The following is a 12,581-nucleotide window of genomic DNA, read 5'->3' on the forward strand; positions in this document are numbered from 1 at the left end:
GAAATTTGAGCTAGGTCTTGAGGGTTTACAAAAGAAGAAGTTACAGAATGACTAGAGAAGACAGGAAGGGCCATGGCATCATTAAAACATTTTATCTGCAGGAATGGAGGGTTTATGCTACACTTAGCAAGATTAGGTAGACCTAGGTTGGTGATGGGTACTTGAAAGTCAGGCTGAGGAGTTTTGTTCTTGAAACCAAAGCAATAGGGAGCTATTGCAAGTTCTTGAGCAGGAGAGCAACATGCTGGAAGTGTTTGTTGAGAGAACTCTCAACTATGGCTCATGACTGGGAGGCCATTGAGTAGAGGGATGGTGGGTCTTCCTTTTCTGTGGCTCTCAAAGGGACCAGTGTAATGCTTGGCCTTGGTCAACATTCAGTAAATGTTGAATTGAATGGATGTGCAGCCGGAGCCCCAAGGACACTGAGGCCAGCGATGGACCCCTCAGGGGAGGTCAGATTCACTGGTGAGTGAGTGGAGCAGAGCTAGGACCGCTGGAGGCTTGAATGAGTGCCGCCCACACCGAGCACCAGTTTTCCGAGGGCTGCTTTGTTCACTGGCTCAGCAGAGCATGCGAGATGTGATCACAAGCTCGAAATAACACAGACAGTCTCTGCTCTCTGCCACTTCCTATTTTGCTGATCCACTTATTTGACAATGCCGAAGAAACACCTACACCTTCCTTCCCTTCCTGCGCAACCCACTCGTGGGGATTTCTGCAGTCTGAGGGATACCAGTGCAGGAGGCGCTCTGCCTGCAGCCCCCTTCCCCAGACTGGGGTGTCCTCTAGGGGCAGAGGGAGCACGTAGAGGCAACCTTATTCAAACACCAGTGGAGTCGAAGCGTCTTAGTGCTTTTTGGCTTTCTGCCACGGTCAGGGGTAGAGCTGACTGAACAAACACCCTGTTTTTTCCAGGTGTTTTACCTTCATGTTCATTTCCGATTTCCAATGGTTGGTATCATTTCATTCATCTGTAGTTGAACAAACTGAGGACTGGCAATGGTAGGTGATTTACAACAGATGGCATCCTTTCTAAGCTCCGGAACCTGGGGTGAACCCCTGCCCTATTCATGCCAGACCCTGTGTCTGTCTCATGAGACCCTGCTGCCTGGGCCCAGTCTATGTGGATGGGGGATGCAGGGAGGATCCAAGCCTGCCACGGCAGTTCTCAAATGTGGAAGTGACAAGGCCAGGTGGAACTAGGGAAAGTGTTCCCAGAGTGCAGGAGCACAGCAAAATCCTGATGTCGGGATGGGGCTCTGAGCTTCCTCAACACTAAGGCTAAACCCAGGAGAAGACTGGCCTTGGGTGTGCTTAGAAGTCAGGACAGTGGAGAGATGAGGTCCAATGCAAGAGAGAGAAAGGGGTCAGGACCACTTAAGTATCTGGCAAAAGAGGCCAGCTGTCAATCAACAAACATTTCTTGAATGGCTCCTTACCACAGATGAGGTGCAAGACATGATTCACAATGCTGGCGGGGAGAGACACCAGGGAACCAACAGTTACAATATAATGTGCTATTTATGGTTATGGGGATGTGTAAAAAGGCTCTGGGAATCTGAAACAAAAATCAATTACGTCTTCTCTGGGGCAGTGGGAATGAGTGTAAGGACCTTGGGAGCACATGAGAGAGCTCATGCATTGATTTGGTTCATGGACGGGGCGAGTGATGGGCATGTAGCACAGAGCCTCTGGACATGCTGCCATAGCTGCTGCCTCCTGGAATCTGCTGGGGCCGGGGCTGTGCAGACACGGTGCTTCGTGTCTCAGCACTGTGATCACAGGCAGCACCTGCCTCGTGGACCTGAGCTCTACGACATCTTCTCTTCCTTCTTGTCCCTTAGAACTTCACAAATCCCAGAGCAAGAGCCAGTAAGTCCCTTCTTACAAGGTCCCTGGTCCAGGACCTTGTTGCACACATCATCATGACACTGGAGACTCTATCATGAGAGATGTTTCATAACTGTTTTAATCATCTTTAATCCCTTGGGGCCCCGTTTGAGAGGACGTGTTGTCAGTTTGGTTGGATCTAATGCCCAGGAGCACCAAGTGTTAGTGGACTTGCTGTTCCCATGTGAGAGAATACATTTTTGTCTCTTGGTAGTGGATGGTATGTGTTTTCCAGAGGCAGTGAAGCCCCTCAGAGGGTGGTAGGGTGGTAACTGCAGTGTGCCCTGCAAATAATAGTGAACTATAAAATAATAGCCACCATTTATTAAATGTCCAAAGTCACATAGTAAGGACATGGAAGTTCAAATGAGAATTTATCTGTGATTGGCGTGGGCTCCACAGTGGGGCTTGTGATGCTGCTGGGGGAGTCTGTTGAACAGAGGGAAGGCTGGGAAGAGGGAGGACCAGTGGGCAAGAGAGACTAAGGTGTGCAGCTAGCTCTAGGATAAGAAACAAGCGTGTGAGAGTAGCTCATGGGTCCAGCCTCTGCTCTCCATCCCAGCAGCCAGTTCCTGGATCTCTCCAGGTGACTGTGGCTCCCTCATACAGCACTTGGGCCACTTAACAGATCCAGTCCCCAGCCTGTGCACCAAATTAATCTCACCTGGTCAGGGGGCACAGAACATTCTGTAACATGACATGAATTTGATTCAGATTCAAAGGCAACTAGCATTGACTGAGAACATACTATATTCCAGGCTTTGGGCCACACCATTTTGTCTACATTAGCACATAATCTTTATGACAACCTGGTGTGAGGCAGGATCTCATGTTTTGAGTTGGGAGGTCCTGGAGTGTTGCCTAAGGTTCCATGATGAATTCATAAAGGTGGCAGCTTCTTTCCTCTGTGTTAGCTATTTCTGAGGTCCTTTCAGTTCTAATATTCTATTACCTGGGACCGTTGGGAGAAACTTGAGAAAGGATTACAGATTACAGTAGGATGTTAGACACTTCCAGTAGGACAACTTCCTCTTTTCTGTTATTAACAGTTTCTCCTCTCAGGTACTCTTTCATCTGGATAACTGACAGTTAAAGTTTCCTTATTCTCCTCCCCCTCCCCCTCCCCTTCCTCCTCCTCCTCCTCCTCCTCCTCCTCCTCCTCCTCCTCCTCCTCCTCCTCCTCCTCCTCCTCCTCCTCCTCCTCCTCCTCCTCCTCCTCCTCCTCCTCCTCCTCCTCCTCCTCCTCCTCCTCCTCCTCCTCCTCCTCCTCCTTCTTCTTCTTCTCCTTCTCCTTCTCCTTCTCCTTCTCCTTCTTCTTTCCCTTCTTCCTCCTCTTCTTCTTCTTCTACTCTTTTCATAGCCCAGCGAGTTAAAGTCAAGGAAAACATGAAATTTGAAACAATGGAGAACTTGTATAATGAAGGCCAGTGTATAAAGAAGAGAAGAAAGGACTTCCCTAGTGATGCAGTGGTTAAGAATCCACCTGCCACTGCAGGGGACATGGCTTCGATCCCTGATCCGGGAAGATTCCACACGCCGCGGAGCAACTAAGCCCATGCACCACAACTACTGAGCCTATGCTCTATAGCCCGCAAGCCACAACTACTGAGCCCACATGCCACAACTACTGAAGCCTGAGCGCCTAGAGCCCGTGCTTTGTAACGAGAAGCCACCACAATGAGAAGCCCATGCACCACACGAAGAGTAGCCCCTGCTTGCCACAACTAGAGAAAGCCCATGCACAGCAACGAAGACCCGATGCAGCCAAAAATAAGTAAATAAATAAATTAAAAAAGAAGAGAAAGGTGAGGAGAACCAAGGAGAAGATATCATACCCAGAAAGAGAGGGCCTGGACACAGACTCAGCCTGACTCTTCTGGACTGGTGGACAGAGCTCAAGAAAGTCACATGACCTGCTTGGTGTGGCTGCCACTAGCTGTGCACTGGTCACATTGAATCCTCTTCCTTTTGAGTTAATAGTGAGACTGCATTTCCTAGCCTCTCTGAAGTTAAGATGATCAAATGACTGTTGGCTGATGAGATGTGGATGGAAGTGATGTGTGCTACTCCCAGGCCTGGCTGGTAAGACCCTCTCACCCAGGATCGCCATTGCTCCTTCCTCTCCCACAGTAACACTAGTAGCCATTTGCCAAAGATGGCAGAGCCCGGGATGGAAGGAGCTTGGTCTCTCCCTGCATTACCACTGTGAGAGATCAACTTTCGTTATGTGAAGCCACTGGGATGTGAGGGTTTATCTGTGTTACCAGCTAACATCACCTCAGCTAATATATTCAGGTTCCTCGTATGGGAAAACAGAGGCTGGGAGCCAGAATGATTTCTGAGGCCCTTCTAGTAAACGAGAATTTAACAGCTTCTGATTCAATGGCCCCACAAAAGAGAAGAGCAAATCCCAGCAGCATAAGCATTGAGCATCATTCATAGTACCTTGTGAGTTTCTCTACGGCCAGTCTTCAGGGAGCTCCCATTGGAGGCCAGTGGTAAACAACTTTTCTTTCCTGGTTCCAAGTGACCTAGCGGAGGACCCTTCTTTCTGTGAATTGTGTATGATGACAATCTTGTTTTCCAGAATAGTGCTGAAGATGACATAAATAATGGTTTGCAAAGATTGCTTTTGTACACACTAAATGTCATGTAAGGGAGTATTATTGATTATAGATCAGATTGTATTGGGATTGGGGGAGTCAGCAAAAGATTCAGCAACTCACAAGTGATCTTTTTTTTTTTTTTTTTTTGCAGTACGTGGGCCTCTCACTGTTGTGGGCTCTCCTATCGCGGAGCACAGGCTCTGCACGCACAGGCTCAGCAGCCATGGCTCACAGGCCTAGCCGTTCCGCGGCATGTGGGATCTTCCTGGACCGGGGCATGAACCCATGTCCCCTGCATTGGCAGGCGGACTCTCAACCACTGCGCCACCAGGGAAGCCCCAAAGTGATCATTTTAAGTATGACATTTACCTTCAATGACCACAGCCAGACTACACAGTGTTAGCCCAAATGGTGATATAATCCTTTTCATGTGAATCCAATAGGTAAAGATCGAGACTTTCATACACAGACAAATAAGAGAATGACTGTTTTCAGGTCAGGAATCTTTATCAGTTTCCCTGATCTTCTCTTGCTTAATGCTGAGAGAAAAAAGGGGGAAACTTTCAACTGAAGAGTGATCAATTAAAGATCAATTCAAAATAATGATAAAATAACACTATTGGTGGAGGGTGTGTCAGACTAAATAAAATCCAACTTAAATATGATTTTTAAAAACTAGTGCACAGGGATTTCACTGGTGGTCCAGTGGGGAAGACTCCATGCTCCCAATGCAGGTGGCCCGGGTTCGATTCCTGGTCGGGGAACTAGATCCCTCATGCGTGCCGCAAATAAGAATCCCTCATGTTGCAACTAAAAAAAAAAAAAGGATCCCGCATGCTGCAACTAAGACCCAGCACAGCCAAAATAAATAAATCTTAAAAAAAAAAAGAATTTATGAGGTTTAAAATAAAGAAAAAAACCAGTGCACAAAATGAAGTACAAGTTCCTAAGATGGGTTTGCAGAGGCAGTTCTATCAATATAGTTTTTGCACCTTCCTTGTGCTGGGAATACAACAGTGAACCAGAAATACAAATTCCCACTCTATGGAGAAAATAGACAATGTACGTTTTGGGAATTTGATGTCAGATAAAAATAGCCAACAACCGTTGATCCTGCCATGTTCTTTTTTACTAAGCGTTTTACAGGTACTAACTCATTTAAGCTTTGTTAGAGCTTTATAAGTGCTGTTACTCTGATCTCCATTTTACAGGTGGGAAAATTAATGCACAGAGAGGTTAATTGCCAAAGCCAGGGAGCCTGCTCTTAACTACTAATCTATAATGTTCCTTATTAGTGCTAATGACTATAAAGAACATAGATCAGGACTAAAATATAATAGAGAGGAGGTGGCTAATTAGATAGGATGGTTAAGAAGAGAAGATGTTTGAGCAAAACCTGAGTGAAGAAGCCAGTCTAAGGGTATCCAGGGAAAGAGTATGTTCCAAGCAGAGGGAACAACCAGTGCAAAGGCCCTAAGGTGGAGAAAGCTTAGTCAGTGTGAGGCAGATCAAGAATGTTGCTTTGACTTCAATGGATAAGAAAGGGAGAAAGTTGGAAACAAAAAACAAAGTTGGAAAGATAGGTGGGGGCTAGATCTTGCAGGGCCTTGGCATCTGTGATAAGGTCTTTGGCTTTTGTCTAAGAATTGTGGGAAACCATCATAGGGTTTTGAGCAAGGGCAAATATAGGGTCTAATTTACATTTAGAAAACAATGAACCGGGCTTCCCTGGTGGTGCAGTGGTTAAGAATCCGCCTGCCTATGCAGGGGACACGGGTTCGAGTCCTGGTCTGGGAAGATCCCACATGCCGTGGAGCAACTAAGCCCGTGCACCACAGCTACTGAGCCTGCACTCTAGAGCCCACATGCTACAACTACTGAAACCCGCTCGCCTAGAGCTCATGCTCCACCACAAGAGAAGCCACTGCAATGAGAAACCCTTGCACCACAATGAAGAGTAGTCCCCGCTTGCCGCAACTAAAGAAAGCCCGTGCATAGCAGCGAAGGCCCAACACAGCCAAAAATAAATAAATAAAATAATAAAACAAAAAATCCCAATGCTGCTCAATGTACGGCAAGAGTGCAAGGGGACAGCAGTGGAAACAGGGTGGGGGCAGATTGAAGTCTACTGCAATAGTCGGGGCAAGAGAGAATCTGGGATTAGATCATAGTGATAATAATGTAAGTGCTAAAGCACTGAGAGCTGGTAGTTGATGGTTACTGCAGCCTCACTCAGCAAATTCTGACTTTCCAAACAGGCTTTTGTCCCCTTCACTCCATGGAAGCATTGGATGTGGGGTGTGAGAGAAAGAGAGGGATAAAGATGATATCAAGTCTTTTTTGGCCTGAGCAACTCAGTGTGACGTGGTGGTGGTGCCATTTGCTGAAACGGGGAAGCAAGGAGATGAGTAGGTTTGTTAAAGGTGGTTGGAGGTAACTGAGAGCTCTGTGTTGGGCATGCAAGTGGGGATGCTTGATGCCCAAAACTCAGCTTCTGTGTGCCAGTGCCGAATCAAATCTCAGAGACAGAGTTTTGGGTGAAGTAGAAAAGAACAGCTTTAGTGCTTTGCCAGGCAAAGGGGGACACAGTGGGTTCATTCCCCTCCAAAACTGTGTCCCAAACCAGGAGGATTTGTGAGAGTTTTATAGCAATGGTTCAACGGTGGGGTTGCTGATAAAATTAGGGTGTGTGCAGGACCTGCACTCCTTTAATCTGGTCTCAGGTAATCTTTTGATGAGTTTCTCTGTTTTTTTTAATCTGGCCTCAGGTGGTCTTCTCTGGAATGAAGAATGTTGGCATCTTCCATTTGTTGGGGTTTAAGTTCTGTAAAAAGCTCAAAGATATTATTATGTGTATCCCTTGAGGTGGAACCGGGATGCTGCCTGAAGGTTGCACTCTAGTTTCTTGGCTGCTACCCCCTTGTCTCTGCATCCCCTCTCTTCACTGATTAGCAACTGTTCTAATCTGCCCTTTGGAACCCAGGGAAGGTCATGGAGGCTGGAGTCTGTTCCCTACAAACCAGAAATGGGGAACAGAAAGGCTTACATGCTCAGGAGCTCCACAGGGTCCTGCTCGGTTTCATGCTGAGTAAGAAATTATATCTCCAGCCTGGAGTTCAGGGAGAAGAAGGGGCTAGAGATGTTACATTTGGAATTCCAGCCACAGGTGAATGAGCTTACCTAGGGTAAAATGGTAGAGAAGAGACATGCTCTAGGATTTTAACATTTAGATCTCAAGAAGAAGAGAAGGAGCCAGTAAAGGAGACTGACAGAGTGTAATAGGGAAGAACAAATCTGACTCCATATTGGATCTGTTTCTCTTACTTTAACCTTTGAATTCTATTGCTTTTGCTACAAGTTAATCACTAAAGTGATGTTACTCATAGCTTAAAGTATGCATAAAAGCCCATCTCTGGGAACCCTGCCTCCCATGCCTGAGCATTAAGTTAAAATACCTTTGTTTAGATCACAGGAAACATCCCGAACAGACCCACCTGTGAAAGGCTGCAGTAAGGAAGAAATTAACACATCCCCTCCAGAGTCTGGCCAGAACCAGGAAATAGTTGCAACATCTTAGCACCTTTTTAATTTTATCTCCTCACCTCCCCCTCTTTGCTCTATAAAAGAAACTAGTATCCAAACCTGGGCAAGATGGTTCTTTGGGACACTCGTCCACCTTCTTCTTGGTCTGCTGGCTTTACAGATAAAGTCACTATTCCTTGCCCCAGCACCTCATTTCTCGATTGATTGACCTGTCATACGGTGAGCGGTAGGAGCTTGGATTCAGTAACTAGAGGGGCTGGTGAAGTAGAAGGAAAAACAGAGAAGGTGCATTTCCCAATACCAAGACATGAAAGTGTTTTGAGTAGGATAGTATAATCAATGTTTCAACAAAGAGGGGACCAATAATTGACCACTGGATTAGGTAACATGGAAATTGTTTTGAGAAGTGCAGTTTTTTTTGTTCCTGTTTGGAAAGTCAGAATTTACTCAGTAAGGCTGTAGTAACCATCACTCACCATCTCCCAAGGACTTGTCAAATAGCAATGTTTCGTTGTGTTTGTTCATGCTATGTGTTGGCAGCTGTGGGTCAGCTACAGTTCTGCTCCTTATAACTTCTCATTTCAAAACCCAGGCTGAAGGAGTAGCTCCAATCTGGGCTTGCAGTTACTGTAGCCTAGGGAAAGATTGCTGGTGGCACTTGCATGCCTCTGAAAGCTTCTGCTCAAACATGCCCCATATCATGTCTACTCTGATTCTCCTAGATGAAGCCAGCCACAGGGCCAAGCCTGCTGAAGGGGTGGGAGGTATACTCCACCTGCAGGTCACATGGCAACCGCCAGAGACACATAATCCTCACAGAGAAAGGATCCACTGGTTGGGAACCATAATACAATCTTCCACAAAGAGAGTTCAAGAAAAAATGGAAGGCGAATTAGTGAAGATAAGAATTATAGAAAACCCCAAGAATTTTACTATAAAGGGAAATAAGGTTGTAGCTGGAGAGCTGCTTTTCTTTTTAAAGATGCATATTATTTCACATGTTTGTGTGTGATATACTGGTCTAGAGAGATGAAACTGAAGCAGGAAAGCAATGGAATAGCTACAGGGATAAAGTCTTATAGGTGGAAGGAAACATGTTCCTCTGGACAAGTGGATGGGTTGGCTTCTAGGAAGAGTTTATCTTCTGTGACAGAAGAAAAAGTAGATCCTGTCGGCACAGAGGCTGGGAACTGTGGGTACTAAAAGAAAAAGAATTTCTCTGATTGCTTCTATGTTCTCAGTGAAATAGATGGTCATTTAAGAGTAAAGAGGTGGAGAGGGTGTTGGATATTTGAGAAGTAAAAAGTTGTGAAATAGTTGCCACATGGAGTCAGAGCAAGAAATGTACAGGAAATGAAGTAGGAATGTGGGCTCACCTGGGTTAGGTGGGTTTAAGGTGAGAGCAGTCAAAGTATTTGCAGTTTTTCATCATTTCCATTCACCTGGAGGCAGCTATGAGGTAAGTGGAGAGCTGGGTTTAACCAAAAGTGAGAGGCTTCCAGGATGGAGAGAGAGGGGAACAATGGGATTGATGGTTTAGTCAGTGGATTGATTTTAATAAGGGAATGTGGAATAAACACGTTAGAAAATGTGATGGACGGTGAGTTTAGATTTTATGATCTGGAAGTTCTGGGGGGTCCAAAATTGTTGAAGCAGGGGTAATAGAGAGAGTAAACTGAAAAACTGGTGATGGTGGTCAGTTGGATATTTGACATCAAGATATTAGAGATGGTTCAGTCGATAATGACAAAATCTGGGTTATGGGCATGGGAGTAGTTGACTGAGGTGGGTCTGAGATGATTACTGAGCTGATTATTGGAGGTGACGTCAGGCACTGAGAAGCTACAGTGTTAAATGGACCAAGTATGCAGATGTAGAAGTCGCCAGGAGGGAGGATATGGTAAGGATGGAAGGAGGAGTTGTAAACAAAAGCAACAAAGAGACAAGGTGTGTATTAGCCTCAGATTCTCAGATGTGGTCCTAAAGATCTCACCTTTTCTTCTTTTGAGCAGTGTTGGGGAAGGGTGTGTTCTTGATGGCTAATTGGAGGTGTTTCTACCTGGGCTGTCCAGTAGCCTGGCATATGGAGAATGCAGAAAAGGCCCCAGGGCCTTATATAGGAATGTGTCCATTCCCTTGTTTCCATCCTGCCTCCCAGCTACTGAAGTATGGAGGACTGATGGATGCTGGCTGGCTGTGAGAACAGATGGTGCCTTCCCACAGCAAGTCAACTGTAATAGAGACCAACACAGGCCCCAGACTCGGGGAAATTCAGTGACAGGAGTGGTTGTACCAAGTCGCAACAGTGGCAGGGAGAGGAGGTCCATGGATGTGTGGTGGGGGGAAGAACACAAGTAAAGGAGGGCCATTGTCTTGTCAATCCAGGAAATGATCTGTAAGATGCTCCCATCCATCATACAGGATTTCTCAGAGGGCTTCCCTTCCTACCTGCATGATCCCTAGCCCAAGTCCCAGCTTGGCAAGACCGTTTTGATTGAACAGTGAAGACTTTTAAGGTCTGAGCCTCCACACCTCTTAGAGTGAGGCATCCATAGGGAACTTGACTAGGGACACTTTTTGATGGCATTGCTTTCAGTCCATTTTATCACAGAGCTCTGAGATGGAGCTGACATTCCATAATTGGACATTTGGCTCAGCAAAATGACAGCTGTTTAAATAACAGGTTCTCCAAAATATAGTCTTTTTCTAAGGCTTATTGTAATGTTTAGTTTCCTAAGCTTCGGTTTTTGAAGATGCTCCTCTTTGAGGTTTTCTCTGTTTTTTTTCTTTGACCAGAAGAAGGTGGCAGCTGACCTGCCCCCTCAGCTATGGTTCTTTTTTCCCTTTCACAACAGTTGTGTTTGTCACAAGCTTTGTGTAGCATTACGTGTGGATGATATTTGGGAAGTGGCTGAGTATAAGTGTTGGGAATTTATAAAATCATATGGATCTGAGTTTGGACCTAAGCCATGTTACTTGCCTGCTGTTCCTTAACCCTCTCTGTGCCTCAGTTTCTTCATCTGTTTAATGGAATAATAACAGGACTCACAGGAGTGTTGGAGTCACATGAGATAATTTCTGAGCATAGTTGCTCAGACAAGTAGTAATCAGTCAACAGGTCAGTGATAAAACAATTACTATAATCAACAATATCATTATCATTATCAAAATCAAAATGACTCTTGGGAATCACCTTCCAGTAGATCATCTTAACCTCTGTTCTACAAAAAGGTATTGAAAAGTCTGTACTTCTAAGTAATAGCTGTAGAAAAAAAATTAGGGCTCTATTCTAATGTGCTTCCAGGGTAAGCTGGGTATAGAATCCTTCCTAAAATCTTTTAGGAGGATGGGCAAGTCTGTCAGGACTCTTTCGGTTTCAAGTGACAGAAACCTAATTCATACTAGCTTAAGGGAAAAAGTATAATTTTCAAATAAGCAGGTACAGAGGTAATAAAAGACACAGACAGAAACTTTCTCCTCTCTCACTTTTCCTCTCTTTCTCTCAAACTAAGTTACCCTCTCTGTTCATCATTCAACTCAGTTTCCATCTCTGTGTTGGCTCCCTTCTCTCTTGCTCTCCATTTGATTAAGGACACAACCATGGGCAATTCTGGAGTAACATCCTTAAATTCCTGGAGAAAGAAAGAGCAATTTCTTAACATCCAACTACTGAAAATTCCAGGGAAGGACTTTGATTGGTCTAGTGTGAGTCACAGTCCAAGCCCAAGGGGTCTGATTGGTCCAGCCTGGGTCACAGTCCAAGCCAGAGATCAGGGAGCATTGATTGGCAGCTCTCCCAAAGTATAATGGTCCAGCCAGTGAGGAGCAGTTTTCTAAACAACAGTGGCGAGAACTGCTAACAGAAGAAAGTAAGAAGGTAAGGGATGGATGCTTGGGTGGTCCCAAACAGCTAATGTCCACTGCAGTTGGAAATGTTAGACACTTCAGCTTTTCAAGATTCTCAGAATCTTGTTTAGCTCTAGTCTGACCTATAAACCACAGTGGTTAAGAGTGTAGGTATGAAGTCTGACTACCTGGGTTTGAAATCCATCTCTGACGCATCTTTTTTTTTTTTTTTGCGGTACACAGACCTCTCACTGTTGTGGCCTCTCCCATTGTGGAGTACAGGCTCCAGACACGCAGGCTCAGTGGCCATGGCTCACAGGCCCAGCCGCTCCACGGCCTGTGGGATCTTCCCAGACCGGGGCACGAACCTGTGTCCCCTGCATCGGCAGGTGGACTCTCAACTACTGTGCCACCAGGGAAACCCAACTCTGTTTTCTTAAGTAATTAAAGGACTGATTAAGACAACCAGTAGCACAGGAAATTATTTTGATAAAACACAAAATCTTTGCTTTCTAGGCAGATTATTTAAAAGGTAAAAAAAAAAAAAAATCACAACCTGTTATCAAAAGTAGACCAAAAATCCAATAAAACTTTGTCCTTTTAACAGAGAGAAAAACAATTCTAATTTTACATCAGTGTACTTTTGACATTAAAACTCATTTTTTTTAACATCTTTATTGGGGTATAATTGCTTTA

The sequence above is a fragment of the Leucopleurus acutus genome (genome assembly GCF_964270905.1).
Source record: "Leucopleurus acutus genome assembly, chromosome: 7".
NCBI classification, from domain to species: Eukaryota; Metazoa; Chordata; class Mammalia; order Artiodactyla; family Delphinidae; genus Leucopleurus; species Leucopleurus acutus.